At 46.8% G+C, this 21,884-nt stretch overlaps 1 long non-coding RNA gene across 1 annotated transcript; it reads left to right on the forward strand.

The window, feature by feature from the left end:
- Positions 1-885: 885 nt before the first annotated feature.
- On the forward strand, positions 886-20,280 carry LOC134517632 (uncharacterized). Its single transcript, XR_010071694.1, has 4 exons — positions 886-1,025; positions 2,359-2,518; positions 19,925-19,991; positions 20,106-20,280. It is a non-coding gene; the product is annotated as an uncharacterized LOC134517632 (long non-coding RNA).
- The last annotated feature ends 1,604 nt before the right edge of the window (positions 20,281-21,884 follow it).

A 21,884-nucleotide genomic window follows, 5' to 3' on the forward strand; every position in this document is an offset into this window, starting at 1 on the left:
CAGTACCCCAGCTGGTGTACAGAATGACCCCGCTGTTGGCCTTGGACAGTTTGGTGTAGAGAACAGGTTTTTTTAGGCTCACGCCCTTTTTGTTTGAAGAGACAGGTAATGACTGGGCAACAGAAACTGGCCCAGTAGCCAAAAGCCACCTCTGCTCCCTGTGCGTTAGAGTCCTTGGAGCTGCTGTCATTGCTGCGTTGACACAGTGAGTTTGCGAAGGTGGGAGTCAGCCCCTACAGCGGAAAGACAATTGTCTGCGACAAGAGCCTTGGTATTTGTAGGCTGTAATTACAAGAAGAGACCATGCTGCTAATCTAGTCTCACCTTCTGCCTCATTCAGACAAGACCTGTACCCGTGATGTCTGCATCAAGGCTAATAATTCACTGTTAAGCTACAGCGCATATTTTAGGAAGACAGAAAATCTTGTTTGAAGAGCTCCAAGGGTGGAGAATAAAACTCTCCCCTACACGATTTGTTCAAGTGATTAACTACTGGCATTACTGCAAGTTTTAATTTTTAAATGCTCATATTATTTCCAGTTTGATTTTATCCAGCTTTTACTTTGAGCTTCTGGATCTAGTTACGGTTTTGTCTGTTAGGTTCTTGGAGCCTTTTAGCGTCTCTCACAGTCCCCCACTGAGAAATGTTAATAGATTTAGATCAAATCACCTCCAAATCTTCCTTTCGGTAAGCCAAATAGATCAGGCTGCTGAAGTCTCTCCATCTCCCTTTCTCACTCTCTGCAACGTCTGGAATTGAATGACGTGTTATGTTGGATCAATCATCTGTTCAGTGTGGCATCCGACCACCTATCTGACGATGCTTAAACACATGCCATTAAAAGTACTTCTTTTACCTGTGGCTCTTTCCTAGACCAAAAACCGTCTGTGAATATTTTCCACTGACTAACCCAGAGGACCCCAAACCCGGAGCCGAGGGCAGGCGCTACCTGCCTGCTGCCGGCGGGGTCGGGAGAGACGAACCCGGGAGCGGCGCTCACCGGGGAGCCGCGCCTCCTGCCCCGGTAAAGACAACTTGACCATTTTTTATCGGTTCCTCGCAATCAGCTTCTCGCCTCGAGTTTGGGTTCGGTGTTTTTTTGTTGTTGTTTTTTTTTTTTTTTTTTTTTCCGCTTGTTTGCTATTGCCCTCTAGTGGCACTAGGGTGGCCTGTGGCTTGGCTTCTCAAGTTTTGTTTTCTGATAATTTTCCACCACTTATTACCCTGGGGCAATCATCTTGATGATACGATGAATTTCAATAGTATTATTTACCTGGATTTTAACATTCAACTTTATTATTTAAAGCTTTATGCTATGCAGGAAACAAAAACTTGCTCTTTGCAATCGAGAACTACTGTCCTGCCTTGTCTGAGAGTAGAATAGACTTTCCTTCTCATTGAAATGTTTTGACAACTGAAACTGGAGAAAATGTGGCCATTTCAGACTTAAAATAATTCAGTCCTGCAGAGTCTGAACTCCGAAGTGAACTTTGTGTATACTGTCAGCTGCCAGCCTGATTCAATTCTGTTTAATTCTAAATATTGCCCTTTTACTATTTGTATTTCTATCTGAAGTCTTTGTTTTTATTTTAAAGAGTGAACTATTTAAAGCACACTCCCTGCCAGTCAATCATGTCTTTTTGTTAGACAAGCCAAATTATTTATTGAATGATCTTGGCTAATCAGAGCCTGCCTTATAGAGATCCTAGAAGACGGTTTATTAATGAGACCTAGATTTTTTTTTCCCGGGTCGTAATGTAGGGAGATCTTAATAAGCAATGAATTGCTGTGTCTGCAATCACTTCTGAGAGGCTTAGAAGGAGAATAATAATACTACAACTAATATGATTGCTCTCCCTACACTGCCATCCGGTGGATACAAAATTAATTTCCTTTTGTAAATGGGAAGGGAAATTCTCCTACTGATATCACAGCTTGCAAACTTGCACCAAGCTGACTCTCAGTTGTAATGCAATTTCCAGACGAACGAGGAAAATGCTGGTTATTCTTTAATTTTAGTTGCTTCATATTAGGAAGAAGCTTTCCAGTCTCTCATCTATAAAAAAAACCCCAATCCTCTACCCTAGAATGGGAAGTAAACCTGCCTGGATCTTGAAAAAGGGCTTTGAAAACCTCCCAGACTCTCTGCTCTCAATATCTGGCATGGACAGTCCAAGCCACTGAGCACTGCTACTCTGTATGCTTTTGGAAAAGGAAGGTTGAGCTGCTATTTTGATTTTCAGATAATCAGTGTGTGGGCTAGAAACAGCAGAGCCTTGGGTCAGATGCAGCACTGCATTTTTGGCTTGGGGTGGGAGGCACGAGGCCAGGAGTTAACTCTCTGCTTTTCCCCCTAGGACTGATACCTGAAATAATTAGAAGGAGCAAGTCATGGTGCTCACAGCCTCCTACCTGCTGTTCTGCAAATGGGACTTCACCACACTGAGCTGCTTCCCAGTGCAGGAAATCTCACTGACCACCGTCGGCCACTTCACCATCCCAGAGAAAACTGGAGAAGTGAGTAATGGGAGCGGACGGAGGCAGTGGGAGAGACCGTGTCCCTTGGCTGAGCACACAGCTGTTAGGGCTTTGTCATTGCCTCCATTTTTCTCTACTTATGGACTTTACGTGAATTAATCCAACAGCTGCAGCAGTAGGATCTCCTGCGCCTCACTGCAGGAGGGCTGTGGAAGTGGAGCAGAATACCTGGCGCCAGGGAGCTGAGTTGGGAGGACCAACTCTGGCACTTTGGCTGCTGCAAGTGGGCCAGGTAATCGCCAGGAGGTGGCATCCGTCCCCTGGGGACACCATGACCCATGCTGGGCATGGTGCCAGTCCTTATCTGGGAGCCTTAGGCTTTTCTCTAGGGCATGCTAGCTCTCCAGAGGGCCTCTGCAGTGGGCTATTTGGGACCAGCAAGGTCCCGCTCTGGAGATGGGAAGTCCTGCTGCCTCGCAGCGCTGCCAGCATCTTCCAGTTCTGAGTCATTTCCTTGCCTGTTTATTTTTGGTATTCATTTATTTACCACTGAGGTGTCGGCCCAGAGCAGGCTGGCTGTGCCGAACTCCCCCGGTGGCCCAGTGGCCACTGCCAGCTCTGTCAAAGTCCCGCAGTGCTGGGGGTGTTTCCACCCTAAGCCGAGAGGGAGAGAGGTCGGGTTCCTGCGAGAACAATGCCACCGCAATCTCTCATCAAAAGCGTGCTTGGCTCTAGGTAACGAGTGCCGTAGCACAGGGTAAACTACTTTTACCCTCCCCAAAGAGCTCCCAGCTCCCTCTCCCTAAGCTGGCTGGGGGGGTGGAAGGAGGTTAAGAGGCATATCCTTTCCTGTAATTATATCCTGTTGCTAGAGATATTGTGTTCTGCTTAAAGAAATCATCATAACACAGCCTCCCGGAGAAGGTAATTACTGTGCATCTTATGAATGGCTGCATGTGAATGTCTGCTCAAACTGCTGTCAGCAGCAAGTTTCAACACATCTTACATACCAGGCATTTTACAGCCTTAGTTTTATTTGTTTTCATCACCCCTTGCCTTGTGCTTTATTTTTCATTAATGGATGTGTTTTTTTGTTTGTGTTGGTTTTCTTTTTCTCTCTCTCTCTTTTTTCTTTTTTTTTTTTAAGAGGCCAGAGTTCATGTCTTTGATGGAGCATTTGGGTGGTGGCTGCAGCTTTTATTTGCTGCGTTTCCATTGCTCTGTGGTGGCTTGAGGGGGAACTGTCTGGAGGATGCCGTTTCCGAGCAGTTCCCATATGGCAGGATCTCAGTGGGCCCTAGTTTCCTTGTCTGAGCCCAGAAAAAATGCATCATACTATTGTTGACAAAACTTGGTGTCACTCTACCTCTAGCATAACTGCACAGATTTAAGTCCATGAGACAACTTATTTTTCCTGTTCTACTTTCCCAGTTTCCCCCCTCGTATTGGAAAAGAGTTGGCAGCTATCCCACCTGATCCACAACAGGGATGTTGTTGTTTGAGCTTTCTCAAGAAAATCTCTCTCTCCTGACACCAGCATCGATGACACCTCTCCCACACCTTGGTTAGCAATCAATGTAGGCATCACTGAGCATGGCTAAAATTTTGGAGAATCATAGCCTGGTAATGCTGCACATGGACATTGCCATGTAGCTGGCTTCAGAGCCATATCCCTTGGCTTTGCAGGGATGTTTGAGCTAAAGAGGTGGAAGAACGCCAACAGAGCCCTGGTTTGTCACGGTAGGAGTCATCCCGCTACTCTTCCTTTCTCAAAGGTCACTCATGTTTGCCTTTCCCCAGCAGTACGTGTGGTAATCTGGCCTCGTGTTGTGCGTGTAGGGCCGCAGCGTGTGATCGTGACACCCTGCATGGCTGTAAAAACATCGTGTCCATCTCCTGGCCAGCTCAAGGGAGGATTTGAAACTGCTGCTTGGATTGATTTCTTGCGGAAATGGCTGGAGCTTGCTCTTGCAATGCTGAAGCTGAATTGTTTTAGTCCCCTCGATGATTTGTTGCCTTTGTGGCCAGGCTTCTGTGCGCGCTGAGCATCTGCTGTGTTGCATCCAGAGGTGGCTCCATCCCGGTACTGTGCAGAGCTCCGTGTCCATCTCTCTCCGTGATTCCTGGTGAAGCCTGAAAGGCAGCCTGGCTCCTGGAGGATGGAAGGTGCTGTAATAAATGTGAGCTCATAATGCTGCTGTTAAAAATAACTGGAGCTAAATTAAAAAGAAAGAAAATCATCTTATTCAGCCCTACCCCAAGGGGGAAATGGACATGAGGAACTGGGCAATCCTTCTGTAAGTTCTCTTTCTTTAGACTATATTTAAACCACACCGAGAGCCAGATTCTCAGCTGGTGTCAATTGTTGTTGACTTCAGCGGAGTGAAGCTGGTTTACACAAGTTGAAGCTGCTAAATGCCAGCATCTGGATGAAGCTGAGACACAGCTGCAATTACATTTGTAGAAACCTCCAGTCTGAGGCTGGTTCAAAAACTCTGATGAGCCCTCCTGAGTGCATGAGCCATCAGTGCTCTGATTCAGCAGCTTTTTCAGGATGTGAAGGGTTATGAAAGGACCTTTACGCAGGTCAGAATTGTCTCTAATCTCAGCTGGGTTCTGCGAGTCTTGCGTCTGTCGTTCTGTTGTAATCACTGCTGTAGCTGGGCTCCTCTGAAAAACTCTGCAAAACCTTTTTACTTGCTGCTTCACCAGCATCATCTCCTGTCTAGACACTCTAATTATGAGAAGCGGGGAGCGTACAGCATGATGTGTAGATAACCCTGGATAACTCCAAGGCAACCGTGTGCTGCTTCCATCCCTCCCCTGACTGCCCTCCAAACTAGTTTTGCCAATTTGTTGACTGCTCCAGCATGAAGATTAGCGAAGTGGGGACTGTACAGAGCCACCTGGGCAATATTCATCTGAACTTTGCCTTCAGAAGCAAGTGCTCCAAGCCTTAGAAACTGATAGGCAAACCTCCTCAAATTGCAGTGGGATCTAGGTTTAGCCTTACCTACTTCTCTTTTTCTGTATGCCCCAAAACTCTCTGGATTAAATAAACAAGCAGCCTCCCCTCCACCACTATCAGCAGAATGCATTAAATCCATAAGCTGCTTTGAGTATTTTTGTGTACTCATTGTATCCACTCTAATTCTGTTTTTATCTGTGGACTTTTTTTTTTGATTTGCGCCAGCATAGATCATATACAAACTCGAGCTCTATGTATTTCAGCTATGGCATTTACATAAGAGCTTTTAAAGCTACTGATTTAACAGGAGACTGTCAAATAATCAATACATATAAAACACTGGAATGCATTTGCTTAATTCAGTTGCTCTCTGCAGTATGCCACCTACAGGAGCACATAATAGGAGGAACAAACCTTTTTTTTTTTCCCTTCTTTTTTCTTTTCCTACCCCACCCCCCACCCCCGCCATCACCCTTCTTTAGTGTCATCTTCCCTGATGCCTTTGCTGTAACTGGTACCGAAGAGAATTGTCTGTGATACTTAGCAAGGCCCTTGGGATTCAGACCGTTTCCCAAGTCTCTGCACTAGCACTGGGGTGCCGCGTGGGTTTGCATGGGTCTCTGCAGGGGAGAATAATCCATTCTCTGCATTTTGATTCCAAATCAATGTGCTTTGAAGTGATTATAGGGAGGGCTTTTTCGGTTTTGGTTTTGGTTTTTTGGGGGTTTTTTGTTGTTGTTTTGTTTTTAGCAGCTTTTGAAAAGCGCCGTACTGATCCGTAGGGGGAAAGCCACCCAGCAGCCCGCTTCTGCTCTGTGGGAGGCACCTTTTGTACTCCTCCTGGCAGTGACATGGGTGAGCTAACGCTCTGGGACATGCTTTTAGGTTGCAGCCCTTTTATAGTCTGGATCGAACAGCCTCTTTTTTATGGATCCTGATAATTGAAACATGCCATGAGCATGGATGACTTTAAAAGAAGTTGGTACTAGGGCCAGTTAATGAGTGACCTGCATAAATCTCCCAGCTTTGGGCTTTGGCAGGAGCTGCTGAGTTTAGGCTGCACAGTGCTGCCTCTTTGGGAATATTGCACAGGTTTTATTAGAGTCTGCTCCTCAGCTGCTGGAAAAGTCTATCTGAGTACTCTCAGTGTAAGGTTGGGTATTCATCTGAATTCATTTAGGACGCATTGAAGCACATCCTTATAAAGAGCTGAATTTTGTAGCTGACGTACTAAAAAAGTGGACCTCCAATCCCGAGCCCCTGAAGCCAAACTCCAGGCGGCATTTCTGGCCCAGTCTGAGCGGGGTTGTCCTCAGCCTGCATCCAGCCAAAGCTGAGACTCCGGCCGGAGCTATGGCTCTAAGACTCTTCCCGAAGGAGATGGCCCTCCTGGTCAGGAATCATCAGAGCCAAAGGCATGCCAGCTCACAGACTTGTGTGGAAATGGGGGATTTGCTTTTCTCCTCTCCTGCTCTAAGGCTGGTGGTCTGCTCTGGCTGAGGATCAATTTTGGGTTGAGTTGTTGGACATATTCAGTGGTTGTGCATCATCCCAAGGAAAAAGGAAGCTCCATAGGAAAGAACTGCTTTCTTCACTTCTTTTTTTTTTTTTTTTTCTCCGTCACTGTGTTGTCATGTTGCCATGAATGGGCACACAGACACTGCGTTGCAGTGGCTTCCTGCACCTGATAGAGGTCTTACCCGGCCCATAACCAACTCTCCCACCCAGACAACCAACAATGCCACATAATCCCTTTTACTTGTCTCAACTGGACGATCCTTGCACCGTTGCAGTGCACCACCACTAAACCTGCAGTGACAGTTGGAAGCTGGTTGGTGTATAACCTCTGTGACAGCTGTAGGAAGGCTACGTTTGTACTTCCTTAGCTGTTTTGAAGGTAAGGGCTGAGTGTACATTGAAGGTCCCACTATGGTTATTTAACTCCTGTTCCAGCTGGGTGATGTTTCCACAGAGTGTACTGTGGCAGGCTTTGAACCAATTTGTTGTTCCTTTGCTTACGATGAAATTAGTGCACTTTTTTGATGTAAACTAGCCATCAGATTGTTTATTTTGGCACAGCGATGTATGTACTTCCTGAGATGCAAGGAATTTAGCTACCAGGGGGTTGTTTAGTTTAGTTTGTTGCATTTGCAAAACAGATGGTGGTAGGGGGAGGCTCTAGGACAGGGTTTTCTTAATGTTTGCTGCCTCTGGAGTTTGCTTTGTTGTTCCCTGGCTGGAGCAGGGTGGGTTTCCATCACAGGGAGAAGGCAGACAGCACATAAGACTCAGATGCATTTTGCACGCAGGGAAAATATAATTTGGGCTTGTGTAGTTGTTTTGTGGGTGTCTTTGTCAAGGTGGCACCCCTGCTTCCTGGGGCTATTGGAAGTACAGAAGCACTATGGAGGCCTTGTACATTGGCCTGGCTCTGCCTTCCTGACTCCTCTGGAGCCCTGTGGGCCTCTGCAGATCCACAAGGCATCTGTGATGGCATTGCTGTGCCATTGCAGAACAACAGGAGGGAAATCTTCACAAGATATGTGCCCCAAAGCTGGTCGTGGTGGGATGAGGCCATCACCATGCTACCAGAATTCTACTCTGTGTTATTGAGTTTAGGCACAGCCTTCTGGAGAAAGAGCTGTTGTCCTCAATGGGGAACTGAAGTGTAGAGAAGACAGGATCCATTCAAGGTCCCACAGAGGGTGCCCGAAGGAGAATGAGGGTGGATCCCAGGTCTGCTCAGCCAAGTATTTGAGCCTTGTGTCAGGCGGATCATTTTGGAAAAGGCCAGAGTTTCTCTGTTCCAAGGGCCAAGTTGGCACCAAGTTGGAAGGGATGTCTGGAAGGTTCTGCCATGTCCATTTGTAGTGGCTTGTGCATGCTGGGTAGTAGGGCATCAGGAGAAGTGCCACTTTCCACTGTATTTCTGACCAGAAAGAGCATCTTTTCTCATGGGCTGTGCTGCTGAACTCCCCACAAGCCTTCACGCTCTTGCCTCCGGGCTTGTTCTGGGTGGCCAGTAACCCCCTCTTTGAAAGAACCTTGCAGGAGGGACCTTGGAGCAATCAGCCCTAATCGAACTTGGCTCTTGCTTGGGGCAGGATCGTGTTCCCCTGCATACCACTGTGGATATGGCAGGCAAAGAATTCTTCATCGTGTCCGATGACCTTGCCTTCAGGGCGATGTGCCAAGAATGCCCCATGTTTTCTCGGGGTGGGGTGCTGTCCACTACTAATGCCCAGCAAAGCGTGATGACAGGGGTGAACGCACGCTGGGATTGCTGGGGCATTTGCTTGGCGGGCTTGGTGGGGGAGGATCCCGGATGCCACCACTCTGTTATTTTGGGCAATGGACCGAGCTGCTGAGCTAGATCTTTCACAGCTTCAGCCAATTTTCTGCCCCTACAGAAATATTTCACAGACATTGATGCTTTGCCCATCTTGGTATCACGTTTCTGGGAGACCTTTATGCATCCCGCTGAGCCCATTGCAGATGCTTTTACCCTTCCTCAAATCTCAGAGCTGAAGCACTGTTGTTAAAGGTGCCTGAGCATTTTGTGAGCCTCCAGTGGCAGAACAATGGCTGTCTTGCAGGTCAGAAGGTTTTCTGTCTGCTTATTGACCTCTTTTTACCAAGGCTGATCTCCAACTAGGATATTAGCTGCATGTAGACAGATGCTGCTGAGGCAAGGGGGGAGTTACTGAGGTTTATTAGCAACCATCAGCTGTTTAACCCCTGTCCCTTTTAGAGTTTTTGGAGCTTCAAAAGTCCGATATCCTTCTGGTTTCCATATGGAGAAATTGAGGCATAGTGAGTTGCAGTGGTTTGTCCCAAGCAAGTCTAACTAGAAAAGTGCTTAAACTCCCAATTACTTGTTACTCAGTCTGGGTGTTGATCAGAATGTTCCTCTTTTTCTGGTACTAGAGCCTGCTTGGAAGGGACAGAGTGTGTCTGCGTGAAGAGAGAGGGCATCCTGTCCAAGGGTAATTGCCTAGAACATGCCTTCTTGCTTCTCCCGTCGCACCCCAACTGAACAGAGAGTTTGCTGGGGCAGGAGGAGGCCATTCTCATAGACGGACCAGCTACGGAGCATAAAGAACGTAAACGTCTTCCTCAAGCAAGGTGGTGTTTGCCATATATGCTGTAACATCACAGAGCCCCAGTGCGGGGTGGGGTGTGCAGGCTGAAATGTAGCCTCCAGTGATCACCTTGGGGCATTGCTCTCCAGCCTAGGCTGGATTTTGCCCTGCTTTGTATGCAAGTGTGGTTGCCAGCACCTGCACAAAGCAAAGGCATCATGCTAACAGACCTGAAAAGCAGCATCTGGTACCTGTTTGGCCATGGCAGGGTGCAGGGCCAGGTGAAAGTATAAGCAGCAGCACGGAAGGTGAAAATAAAGCTGGCAGTCTTAGGCTATGGGTTTTCTATTAGGCTCCAGCATTGTGTCTCTGTACTCTTCCCTTCTAACCCACTCCACAATTCAGCCCCGTCTTTCCTAGTAATTGTCCATCTGGATCAATTTGCAGATTAAACTCTGCAGCCACCTTTGGGAATCCTAGAGGTGTGCCACCATGCGGCATGTCCAGGGATGGCCCGGCTCTGCTTGGTGGTCCTGCCTGGAGCTTTGAGCTCTTCCTAAACTCCATTTATGTTGCAGGTAAACTGGGAAGGAGGGGGGAGTGTGTGTAAGAGGAGGGAGGAACACCAGTGTGTCTGCATTTTCCTGCCTCTTTGCAGGCACTTCAATGAAAGACAGCACAGTTCTGTGTCCCCTTGGTATTCCATGTTCACAGATTCCTTTTTGGAGCCTTTAGATGTGGATCACTGCCCCGTGTTGGTGGACAATACACAGTCAGCTATCGAGGAGACTGTCCCAGTCAAGCTCCCAGACTAGATACCAGTTAAAAGGCCAAAGTGGGATAGCTCAGACACGTGGGTGGAGTAGAGCTGGAAGGTGAAAGTGACAATGCAATGGAAGGGTGTAGTGGAAAATCAGGAATTGCACTTTGCAACGAGTCTAACCAGGACCCCAGGGGGGAAGGTTTCCAGGCGTTGTGGCAGCAGGTTTGCAAATTTTGATGGGGAATTGGATGGTGTTGTTGTTTTATTTTTCCATGCATATGAGCAAGCACAGAGGTGTTTGGCAAAGAGCTAAGTCTCAAACTTTGGTGCATTACCCCGCACTTAACCATCGATTAGAGGGTGCTGCAGGACACCATCACTTCAGTTCACTGGAAAAGACAGGGAGGAAAAGGGAATCTATAGGAAAGGAGGTAATTGCAGGAATCCCTTGGAAATCCTTGCTTTGGCTGGCCATTTCAACCTGGGCACTCTCCAGCCTGCCCTCTTGGCTGTAACGCCTTGTTGCGGCACCCGCACAAGATGTCCCCCGCGTCTGCGCTTTCGAGGCTCACCTTCTTCTGGTGGGACAGTGCAGGGCATTCATGGGGAGTGGTAGGTGTGAGGGGGACGAATGCACCGGGGACGTATGGCGTGTTGGTAAAAGAAGGGCCGTGGCTTCTGCCCAGATTTAAGTTGAAAGCTACTTTGTCACCTGGTTGCGCATGAGTGTCTGTGGCAGAGGGGATGTGTGTGATGGAGAGGACGGGGGGCATGTCTGCATAAGGAAGTACATACAGCAGCTGTTGTAATTGTTTTAATAAAAGACCGTTTCCTTGAATTTCTCCTTTGGCACCTGAGGGCCCTTCCCAGGATGCCCTTTCTAAAGCTGCTGCTTGGTTTCCAGAGCAGATGCACGCACGCGTGCACACGCACGCACACACACACACGCTGTTGGTCCCATCTCGTTCATGTAAAACCCACAATCGAATCAGCACATGGCTCCTTTCCCCTTTGCTGACAGGGAAGGGGGGGAGCGGGGGTTGAAATAATGACAGAGTTGATTATAATTAATATTATTATTTTTTTATGTCTGAAGAGTGAAAGTCCTGCCCAAGTCCCCCAGCCGAGTACAAGCCAAAGTGCTAAATCCCTGTAGGGGTGTGTTTTATTACTGACGCTCTGCGTGTTGAGGCTGGTCGCGGGGTCTGATGCTGTGTGTGTGGAATTTTTGTGGCTATTTTGTATTGTGCCAATGAAAAGCAGGATCCCATCCGTATAATAAAAAGTAAACTTGAAGGTTTCCACGCCTACATGAAGGTGAATGTTTGCAGCATTAGTGTTTTAATTAAGTGTTTTACCTTCGCGTGACTTCCCTGTATGAGCCCATTGCAATGATGGAGCAGATATTACAGGGGATGGATGATGATGGGATTCCCAATACCCCTTCCCCCAAAATTTTTGATTGATTCTCAGTTAGGTTGGTCTGTAGCTGGAATGTTTTACAGCCTCATAACATTTCTTTGGGTGGAGTTTGCTGGATTTGATTTGTTCCTGACTGCTTTTCTTTCAGGAGCAGGGCTGTGCCAGAAAGATGGGGACTGGGGGACAGTGATTGCTTCTTGGTCCTCCTTTGACCTGATCTCAGGCAGGTCCTTTCAGCTCCTCAGCCCTCAGTTTTGTCTGCTTGCCAAGTGTCACACAGCAGATTGAAGGCTGAGCTGGGTATTGAAGCCCTTCTTAGCCAGGCTGTGCACAGAGGGCATTAGTGAGGTGGCAGTGGGACAGATACCACTCCCAAATCGGTCCGAGGCCATACCCTGCAAGCACTTACCACTTCATTGGGCTGAAAGGGAGACCCTCGGTGCCTGCCAGATTGATGGTCAGAGGAAGTACCTTTAACTGGGAGTAGTAGCAGTACTGGCTGCGATCCTGCAAGCTTTCCAAGATGGTCCAAGTGTTTTAGATGGGAAAACCCAGAGAGCAACCGGGAGTCTTGGGGACCTGAATTGTGTTTGTACCTATACAGCCCTTAGTCTCCCAAAGTAAATTTGGGCCAGCAGAGAGTACATGGCAGTCCCCTCGGAGAGGGGCTGCCTGGGCACAGTCCCTGGGAGCTTCCAGGGTTCCCTTCTGTCTCTGTCCTCCTCACAAAGGAAGGGTGTTTTGTCTTTGCTGTAGCTCTCTTTCCCTTGCCACCTTAGCGGGTGAGAGCCTGTTGGGACAGAGGGCCATGGGTGGCAGGTCACAGCTTCCCCAGCCAGCTTCAGCCTTGTCTCAGGTGAAGAAAAGGATGTGTCTGTGTGAGGTGGCTCACTGTCACTTGTCCCTGTGTGCATCAGCAGGATCTCCTCCAGGAATATGGTTGAACCAAATACCAGCCTTGGTGGCTGTTCCCTTCATTTCGGGATAGTTGTCTCTCCATCTCCCACACATCTCGCCCAAATACTGCTGTCGCTCAACCTCCTCCTTTCTGCCCTCTTGGCAATGATGTGGACAAAAGCGCCCTATAAAGCTGTTCAGTTTGTGAGCTTCATTGTGTGACCCTGTCTCCCCAGCTAGTACTTGCAATACCTGCAATCCCCCAGTGATCTGTCATCCAGGGGTGAGATGCTTCAGGCTTTGAACTTAGCATCCCAAAAAATACATTCAGCTCTGTTTGACAGAGATGTCAGAGGATTTCTCCGAAACTCTATTATCGTTTTCACTATTTTAACCTTCCAAATCCTCTTTTTTTCCTCACCCCCAGAACAGCGCGCACAGCATCTAAAGGACCGAGCTGGCTGGGGCATGCAGGCTCTCAGCTGTGTAGGAACTGCTGGGAGAGAAGGGCAGCAGGATGGCTATGACAGCGCGCGGGGCTACTGCCCTCAATTAGCCCATGTGGCCATCACATTTGAAATGAAAGCACAGCAGGTCTCCAAAAAGTTCTCTTGTGGGTCTTGCTGAACTTATGAGCTGGGACCACAGTATAACTTAATTTCCTGAAATGTCAAGTGGCTCATATTGGCTGCCTGCTCTATTGGTGTTTTTCTTATGAACACATTGTACTCCCGTTTCCTGCAAAAAAGTTCCTATCAGTGCTTGATGATTGCTTAATAAGAGAAATCAGTAAGGACAGGGAAAGTTCACATCCTGCAGATGAATATAATGACTATTAGCTTTCTCCTGGGTTGCCAGAGGGGTTTTTTGATTGTGGTTTGATTTATTTGTGTATTTATCCACCCAGCCAAGGACACTGATCTCAAGCTGTATCGTGCAAGTGCTGAGCCCATAGGTGAGCTGTAGGAGGCCCTCAGCACCCATCAACCTCACTCAAGAAGGGGAAAGGGTAGAATTTCCTGGATGATAAAGCTGGAAAAAGGTATCTCAAGTTGGGAATAGTAGCAATGTTGAGGGTAAAGCTGTCAGTCTCATTTTTTTATTACCTGCCTTTTGATAGCCTGTGTTTTCTGCTTGATTTTGCAAGAGAAGAGGGCTTGTATAATCACAGTGTGGGTGTGAACTCTTATGAAGGTGACTGCAAGGCTCGGAGGCAAATCTGAAGGATCCCAAATGGATTTGTTGATATTTTTTTAAATCTTAGTTTCTAGGCAAGTCGTGCTAACTTTTTTTCGGTGTTATTTCTGAGCTCAATTGGCTGTTTTATTCGAGATGAGATGTTTATCATTCTTGTGTGAGATAATACTCTTTTAGACCTGGAGATACTGAGTTTATAGGGAACCTGGTGGGGGAAAAAAAAGAAAAAAAAAAAGCCTTTTCTTCATGATAGCTTTCATATGACTAGTTCTAATGCTCCTCTGTCTAGAGCTTACCCGCTTCAAAGTGCAGTACGGGCTATTAGCTAACTCTACAGTTTAGGTAAATGAGTAGGTAAATAAAACTCCCTGCTATTTGGAGGGCATTTGAACTCCTCCTAAGCCCTTAGTTCTCCTGATCGGCCCCATGTTTCTGCGGAGTCGTTCCTGGGACCGAAGTACGGTGCTGAGTAGGGAGCCACTGAAAGCCACCCAATGGGAAACATTTGGCAGGGGGGCTGACTGACTTTAGACGGTCTGAACATGGGTCTGAAAGTCAAATGGCGTCCTGTGGTGGCCGTTTGCTTTCTGAACCTCTCTTGCAACCTTGGTCCTCTCCTCTTGCAGCTTTGCTTCCCAGCTCTCATCTCAGTTCCCTGCAGAAGACATTGGGCACCTAGGGTCTGAGGGAGGAAAGAACTAGCAAGTGCTTGCAACTGAAAGCCTTGCCTGATTAAATGTCAGGAACGTATTGAAGTTAATGCGATTTTTATGCCACTCCCTATATTTTGGAACCTAAGGGCCAATAAGACAGAAACCGGTCAACCAAAATAAAAAAACATAATGAGCATTTTAATACTAAAAAGATAGTCAACCTTGGTCTGCAGCTGAGGAGTGCACCAGCCTTTTTGAGAAGGAGCGAAGCATATTTTCTCATCACACCACAGGCAGTAACATATTCCTTAGTTCAGCTCCTTCCCGTCTCAGTGCATCACATATCCCGTGTGCTGGGGTCATCATCTGGTTATGCAGCAATGTCTTGGCGACCTGAATATTGGAGTGTATTATGACACTGGAGTCAACAAACCTTGGTGTAGGGTACTGCCCATTGCAAAGAGCAGATTCTTTTGTTGTTGTTGTTGTCGTTGTGTCCTTCTGTCATCTCTTTCTCTGGATATGTGTACACTGCCTCGCTGTAGAAAGCACTAATGTCTAATCACATTCTGTAGAAGGCTGTTTGAGATGATTAAAAAGTATCCTATTTGCTTGCTTTTAAGAAATGTAATTACAAGCAGGTGCTCATAGCGTGGCAAAGCTTAGACAAGGTGTTATGAAAGAAAAATATTATCAGTCTTGTGGTTTTGGGTACAACAAACCTGCAACTGTTGCACCATCTGCAGTTGCCCTCTGGCCTTTGAGGGCTTTTTGGACCCAAGGGGAAGAGGTGACCCAAAGGATGCGGTGACTGGTGGTTTCATGCCTAGCCAGTGTGAAGGCAGTGGAGTGTAAATTCACGCACTTCCTCATTAATAAGGTCATTACTTTGCTTTAATTCTGCTACTCTTGCCAGCTGACTTTCTGTTATGACTTTAAGAAGGGTTACCTGAACTGAAGAAAGTGAGAAATTTTGCACTTCACAGGTAAATCGTCTTTTTGGGGGTCCAGCCCCACTGGCATCCTCTGCCCCTAGATGAGTTGGAAGCGGCTCTTGGGTGCTGCCGGGGGGAGTAGCCAGCTGGGGTCACTCAAGAGCAAGAGGCTCCCTTGTCTCCTTGCCCCAAGGGGCCGGGATATTTAGACAGCTGCCTCACTATGAATGGGACTCTCTGGCAAAAGAATTAAGCAAAGATTAAAATCAGTTTTAGCTGTTAAATGTGTGCTTTGCACAGCATTTAGCAACTAAAAGGCTAATTATCTTTGAACTTATGCACGTGGTTTTAGATGTGATCCACACAAGTTGCTATTTATTCTGTTGTCTACGAGGCACTGAAAATGAGGATAAAAATGAGATGCTGGTGTCGGTAAGGGCACAGCTTTTTGAGTAGACTGGAGACAGTGCAGGGAAGTAGGGCACCTACTCAATGAGAATAGGTTAAAAAAATATTTTAACGTTTGTCATTTAGACTCTCCTATTTAATGGGAGTTCAAGCTCTTTAAGGAAATACAAGTGTGCATGAAGGTAGGAAAATGAGACTGCTCTGAAAGAAAGCCAAGCTCATACCTGGAGGGAAAACTTACTCTGAATGTTAATGCTTGCTGGGTACAGAGAGTGAAATTTGGGAGGTGAAGAGTGCTGCAAGACCTACATAGGTCAGTGCAGAGCAAATCAGACTGAGATTTAGAAGGTTCTGCAGAAAAATAAGGAATAATTTGGTGCTAAGTGGCAATCGAATAGAGAGAGGAGCTCCACACCCCTGTGCAGTCTGGGTGCGTTGGAAAGCTGCACCAGGCTCAAGATACCCAAATCAGTAAAACATAGACAATGCGAAGCGGTAACATGGTTGATATGATGTTGGTGCCATTTTAAAACCCTTTAGGGAATCAAGTAAGCACTGCCAAATGGTGATCAAAAATTCTGGATCTTCTCATCCAACATGAGCCAAATCATGACATAAGACAAACTTTTTTCAAGCTTTTTTTTTTTTTTTTTAACTTCAACCTTTAGCTTACCCATAAATTATATTTCAAGATTCTTAACCCTAAAGCATACAGTTATTACAGAAACGGCACCAGGAATCAAAAGTGAAATTATCATACAGCCACTGAAGGAGGGCTGGTTGGAAGCCTTGATGTCCAGCCCATTTCTTGCGTGGTCTTTTGCACAGTTAAGATGCCCACCTTGCTTCCCTTAACAAGCTTTCCCCTTGCCCAAACACTCCAGCTACACTCCAGCTCATGAAGTTGCTGAAGTTGGTGTTTCCCAGCCTTCTGCTTTTCTCTGGACTCTGCAGTCTGTCCATGTCTTTCTTGAAGGGTGAGTCTGAGGCTAGAGGCAATCCACCAGTTGAGACCTTACCCATGTTGAGCAGGGAGGAAGGATGCCTCTACAAATGTAGTATCTTGCACTGATTTTTACTGAATTAAACCTCCTACACACAATTTCTCCAGATCATCAAGGTCATTTTGACTTATGATCCTCTGCTGTATATTATGTCTGCTCTTCCTAGCTTTGTTGCCTGCAGAAGTAGTGCACGTATTCTCATTTTTTTCATTTGATTTTGCCTGTAAAACTATTGAATAGAACTGATTCCCGGGTACCAGGCTGTCAAGCAGAACGCCCAAGATGGTGAGACTTGTGAAATGGTCATCAGCTGTACCAGTTACATACTTCAGGCAACAGCACTTTGCCCTAGCTAGGAGAGGATTAATAGCTATTTTTCTCCTTTTCTTTCTGTGTTTTATGGTTCTTTCTGTTGCAAAGTGCCTAATGGAAAGTGGTAGGTAGTGGTTGAAGAGTCTTCATCTTGGGTCCGGAGTTCAGATCAGAGTCAGTCTCACAGCCTGGTCTTTCATGAATCTCTGCAGCTTGTCATGCCTCTGTTTCATCACATGTAAGATATGGGTGAATGAGGTTACTTCTTTAAGCAGTGGTGAAGATTTCTGCATTGAGGTCAGAGAACCAATGTTCTGAACAGGCCAGATCCAAGAAGAATTCAATGAGAACTTTTTGCTTTTGCTTCAGGAGGCGCTGGGCCAGGCCTGAATTGTAGGACACTAAGACTTTGTGACTTCTGAACTGTAAGGTACAGTTTATGCACTTGAGAAACCCATTAAGGGTGGTAACATGCTTTAACAAAAGAAAGATCTCTAGCTCAGGCAGCTTTGATTTGAAGATATCAAGGGAAAAACAATTTCGCCTAGTGATTTAACAATGCAAATAGGCTCTGAAGTGATGATGGGAAGATGAATATGCTACTTGTAGTGGAGCTGAGCAGCAGCAAAGTGTTGGTGCAACAGGGTTCACAAAAGGCAGCCTTTGAATGACGAACACCAGCTTGGGGAAGAGGTTTTCACTGGGAGCCAGCCAGGAGAGGTTAGAGCTCTGCGCAGTACATGTTCCCCATGACTCCACTGCTCTGTCCTTATTTCCATGGCTCTGCTGGTTACCTACCACCTCGAAGAGGTGCTGCAGGCACTTTCCAGTGGGCTTATGTCATTGGTCAGAGATCTTTGTGTATGTAAAATTTGGGAGAGATCCATACCATCCCTGCACAACTGATGTTTGTAGATGATGGGTGAGGCGGTGATGTCCCAGAGAGCTGCAGTGCCTTGGGCTATGATCTCATAAGTTAAGCAGGGTTGGGCCTGTTTGTTTTTTGGATGGGGACTTACTTAGAAGGAAAAGTTGATTGCTACAGTCAATTTGACTTGGTAATTCAGAAGGTGGTGCTCTTCCCCCTAGATAGTACAGGCTGACATGCCAGAATGAATAGGCTCACCACAACTCCTAACCTTTTGGAAAAAATGTAAAACCAACATCCTCACCTCTTGAGAGTGAGCATCACGGGACTCCTGCTATTACCCCCGAGTCCCAACCAAATTCCAAGTCAAAGCAACCGCACCCTGCAGATGGAGATCCACCCTGCCCTTGCAGGAGGATGGAGTAAACTTTGCTTTCACTGCTCGGTCACGTTGTACCTCCAGCTGAACTGTGAACCGCCGCAGAGCTCGGTACAGATGGCAGCAGTATTACTCGGGCAGGCAGCAAATGCTCTTTCAATTAACTTGTGCAAGTGTCCTCAGTGGAAAGGGACTATTTAAATCAAAGGTGTTTTCCCATCAGTAGGGATTTTGGAAGCCTTGGTGGGACCTGGTTTGAGCAGTAGCCTCCTTGTGCTGAATGTAGCGTAGTAGCCGGAGCCTCCCTCTGCTTTGCCTTTGGCTCTTCCTACTGCAGCACATTGCCCAGGCTCTCACAGCACAGGCACGCTCGGCTGCCCACTGCCATCCTAGAGGGACAAAAACCATTTGCTTAGCTGTTTTGTACACTTTTTCATAGGCCAGTGCAGCTACTTGGGCCAAACTCTGGAGTGATGCAAGTTATTTAGCACTATGTAGGTGTAAAAAGTGCAGCAATTTTCTATACCGAGTGGGTGGTAATGTAGGGTTGCAGCAGGAAAAGCAGCCGAGAGGATGGCATTAGATAAAATGCTCTCCGTGAGGAGGGCTGCTGGGAAGGGATCCCTGGTTGCTTTGGCCATGTCTAAAGGCAGATTTGCTCTGTATTTATTTATTTTCTAAGCTGTGAAAGCGCTTGTGTGCATTCTTCTTTTTTGGTTTAGCTTAAACCTTTCCTAATCCTGTTAGCAGAAATAAACCTCCCTGAACCCCAAGTCAGTGTCTGCACAGGAGCTTGAACCAGCTGAATTAAATCTCTGCAAAATCACGCAGGGTGCCCTTGTGTGGGTAAACACAACCTCATGTTGACACCTTCCTTCCAGTGTCCTCATCTTTCCCTTCCACGCTGCTTCTGCTCTCCCCCCAGGCAGGGGAACATCAGCAGCTTCCTGGTGGGGAGGTCACATCATGACTTCTCAGTTCCCACAGGAAAATTAGCAAAACTCCCCCCTCCACCACCACAGTGACTGTGCAGCAAAAGGGCTGAGTGAGCTGAAACTAGGCTCTCCATTTAGGGTCCTTCTAACCAAGGAAGGCTCACTAAAAGGAAGGCTGTGTGCTGGCAGGACCAAGTCCCTGCGCTAGTGACATGCAGAAGGGGGGAGTGCTCCCCATACCAGCCCCGGATGATCTCCGCTGTCCTGGCAGAGCGCAGTGGGAGAGGCAGGCAGCTGGGCTTAGCTCTGGCTTTTGCATATTCTTTACCATGCGTGTCCTGTCTTGACAGTATTTATGCAAATTTTTAAGTAGGGGAAAAAGGCTGTCACGTAAAACCAAAACTTCATCTGAAGGCCAAATATGTAGGTTGGTTGGCTTCTGTGTTTTCTTTTTTTTTTTTTTTTCAATTAAAAATAAAGTAACCTATGAAATGACGATCTAGTTTAATATCCTCATTATATGTTCCAGGCAGTATCTGAGTCATGCTATTTGCTCTGTGCTTTGTAACCTTTGGGGGGATGTAAAAGTTCCATTTTTGGAATATTTCTTGCTCCGTTGCAGGTAGTGCGAGTGAATTCTCTCCAGATAAAACTGCTGTCAGGACGGGACCTGCAGGTCACTGTTTCAGGTAATTGGTTCTGTGGTCCTATCCTTGCAGTCCATGTCATCTTTTTGAGTGGAAACACACCCAAAGTCCAAAGAAGTTCCCAATGGATTATCTTGTCCTTATTTATATTTTCAGTTAGTAGAGCTCCATTCAGTTAATTCCCAGCCAGTGCTGAGATCCATCACCTTTCATTGTCATGGAAAAACGTTCATAAAGAGCTACAAAAGGAGCTGCTAGAGGAAGTCCCTTCTCCAGCACTGGCAGAGCTGCTGTACGTTCTCATGTCCTGAGCAGTCAATTCACGTCATCGTGAACATTTCTCATGCAGGTAGGGGTCTTCTAGCTTGCCTGGGCCATTTCAACTGGGTATTTTTGCAGAGATGCTTGCTGGCTAATGACAACTGTGATAACGGGTTTTGTGATTCAGGCTCCTGTTAGCGAAAAGCCAGAGTACACCAGACCTGCCTCCTGGGATCTGCATACTACAATGGTCCAAAGATCGTAACTATGAAGATTTTTCTTCCTGAGGACTCAAGGTCACAGTTGAGGTACAGCAATTTAATAATTTATTCCCAATCAGCTCACAGCCCCTGTTATAAGCCAAGATGCCAAATCTACCTTTCAAATAACTAAGAGCATGTATACGGAGGGTTACCACTGCTCAGCTAATGTGCAAGTGTCTTCATCTGTGGGACAGCACTTGTGAGCCTTTTCCACCATGACAGGACCATGGAAAACAAGGCTGGACATTGTCTTCACGTTAGAGCACTTTGTACCAAACAGGGAGGGGCCGGAAAAAGAAGCTCTCCTTTGGGCTACAGACCCCAACCTGCTACATCTCCATCCCCCTCCGCTGCTATGAGCTCCAGGGACTTGGCAGGTCTCAGCCTTTTTTTCCACTGGAATTGCAGTTTTTTCCTTGGGCTGTGTCTAAATTTCCTTGGCATGGAGGGAAGGGATGATGTTACCACCACTCCAGGGAATTCAGTAGCATACAATTATTGCTTTTCAGATATGTTATACAGATACACTTGGAAATCTCTAGTCTTTCCTTCCTTCAAAATACATGGCTCTAGATCATGCACTTGGAGGCTGCGGGTCTCTGATTCTCTCATGGTTTGCCTGCTCAGAAGGTGACAGCCTGCAGTAAATATATCTGCACTGACAGACATCTCAGCCTCCCGGACCATTTTTATGGGAGTTGGGGTCAACCAGCTAGACTCCACCAAGAGAAGACTTTTGGGATTGCTCCCAGCAGGCAGCACAGCACTCTGCCTGCTTTGGCTTCCCTCTGTCCCTTCCATGCCATCTCAGACCTTGTGCTCTTGGCCGTATCCTGCCATCACCACCCTCTTCTGCAGGGCATGCAACGCAGCATCAGGCTGTCAGAACATTGCCTTCGTGGGCTGCAGCACAACTCACAAATTATTTTAGGCATGTTGACTTCAAGCACACACACACAAGCAACTATTATGTCTTATGGCCACAAGGCCGAGTGCCACGCATTATGGGCATGGCCAGTCTGCTCTAGAGCCAAGCTAGCCCTGGGCGGTGTCACCTGAGATGTTCCGTACTACCTGTCCTGAGAGGCTGGGAATCGCTCCCGAGGGTGAATGCCATTTGTGATCTAGATATAACCTTTAGCTACTAACTAACGAAATTACTTTTCTGAGTGCAGGGGTATAGCTGCATGCTATTAACATTAGAAATAGCAGGTTCCAGACCTGCTGTTGACTTAGATGAGGTTGTTATAACATTGTCTGAAATAGTCTTTTTGAATTTTTTTTTTTTTGCTGACAGTTGGCAGCCAGAATTTCTTTTTTTGTTTAAGGCCTAAAAATCTTCCTTTCCCTGATTTGCCCTCTTCCTCCCCAGAACCATATGCATACAAAAGAATTAACTTCTGGAAGCCTG

The sequence above is a fragment of the Chroicocephalus ridibundus genome, chromosome 6 (genome assembly GCF_963924245.1).
Source record: "Chroicocephalus ridibundus chromosome 6, bChrRid1.1, whole genome shotgun sequence".
In the NCBI taxonomy this organism is placed as follows: domain Eukaryota; kingdom Metazoa; phylum Chordata; class Aves; order Charadriiformes; family Laridae; genus Chroicocephalus; species Chroicocephalus ridibundus.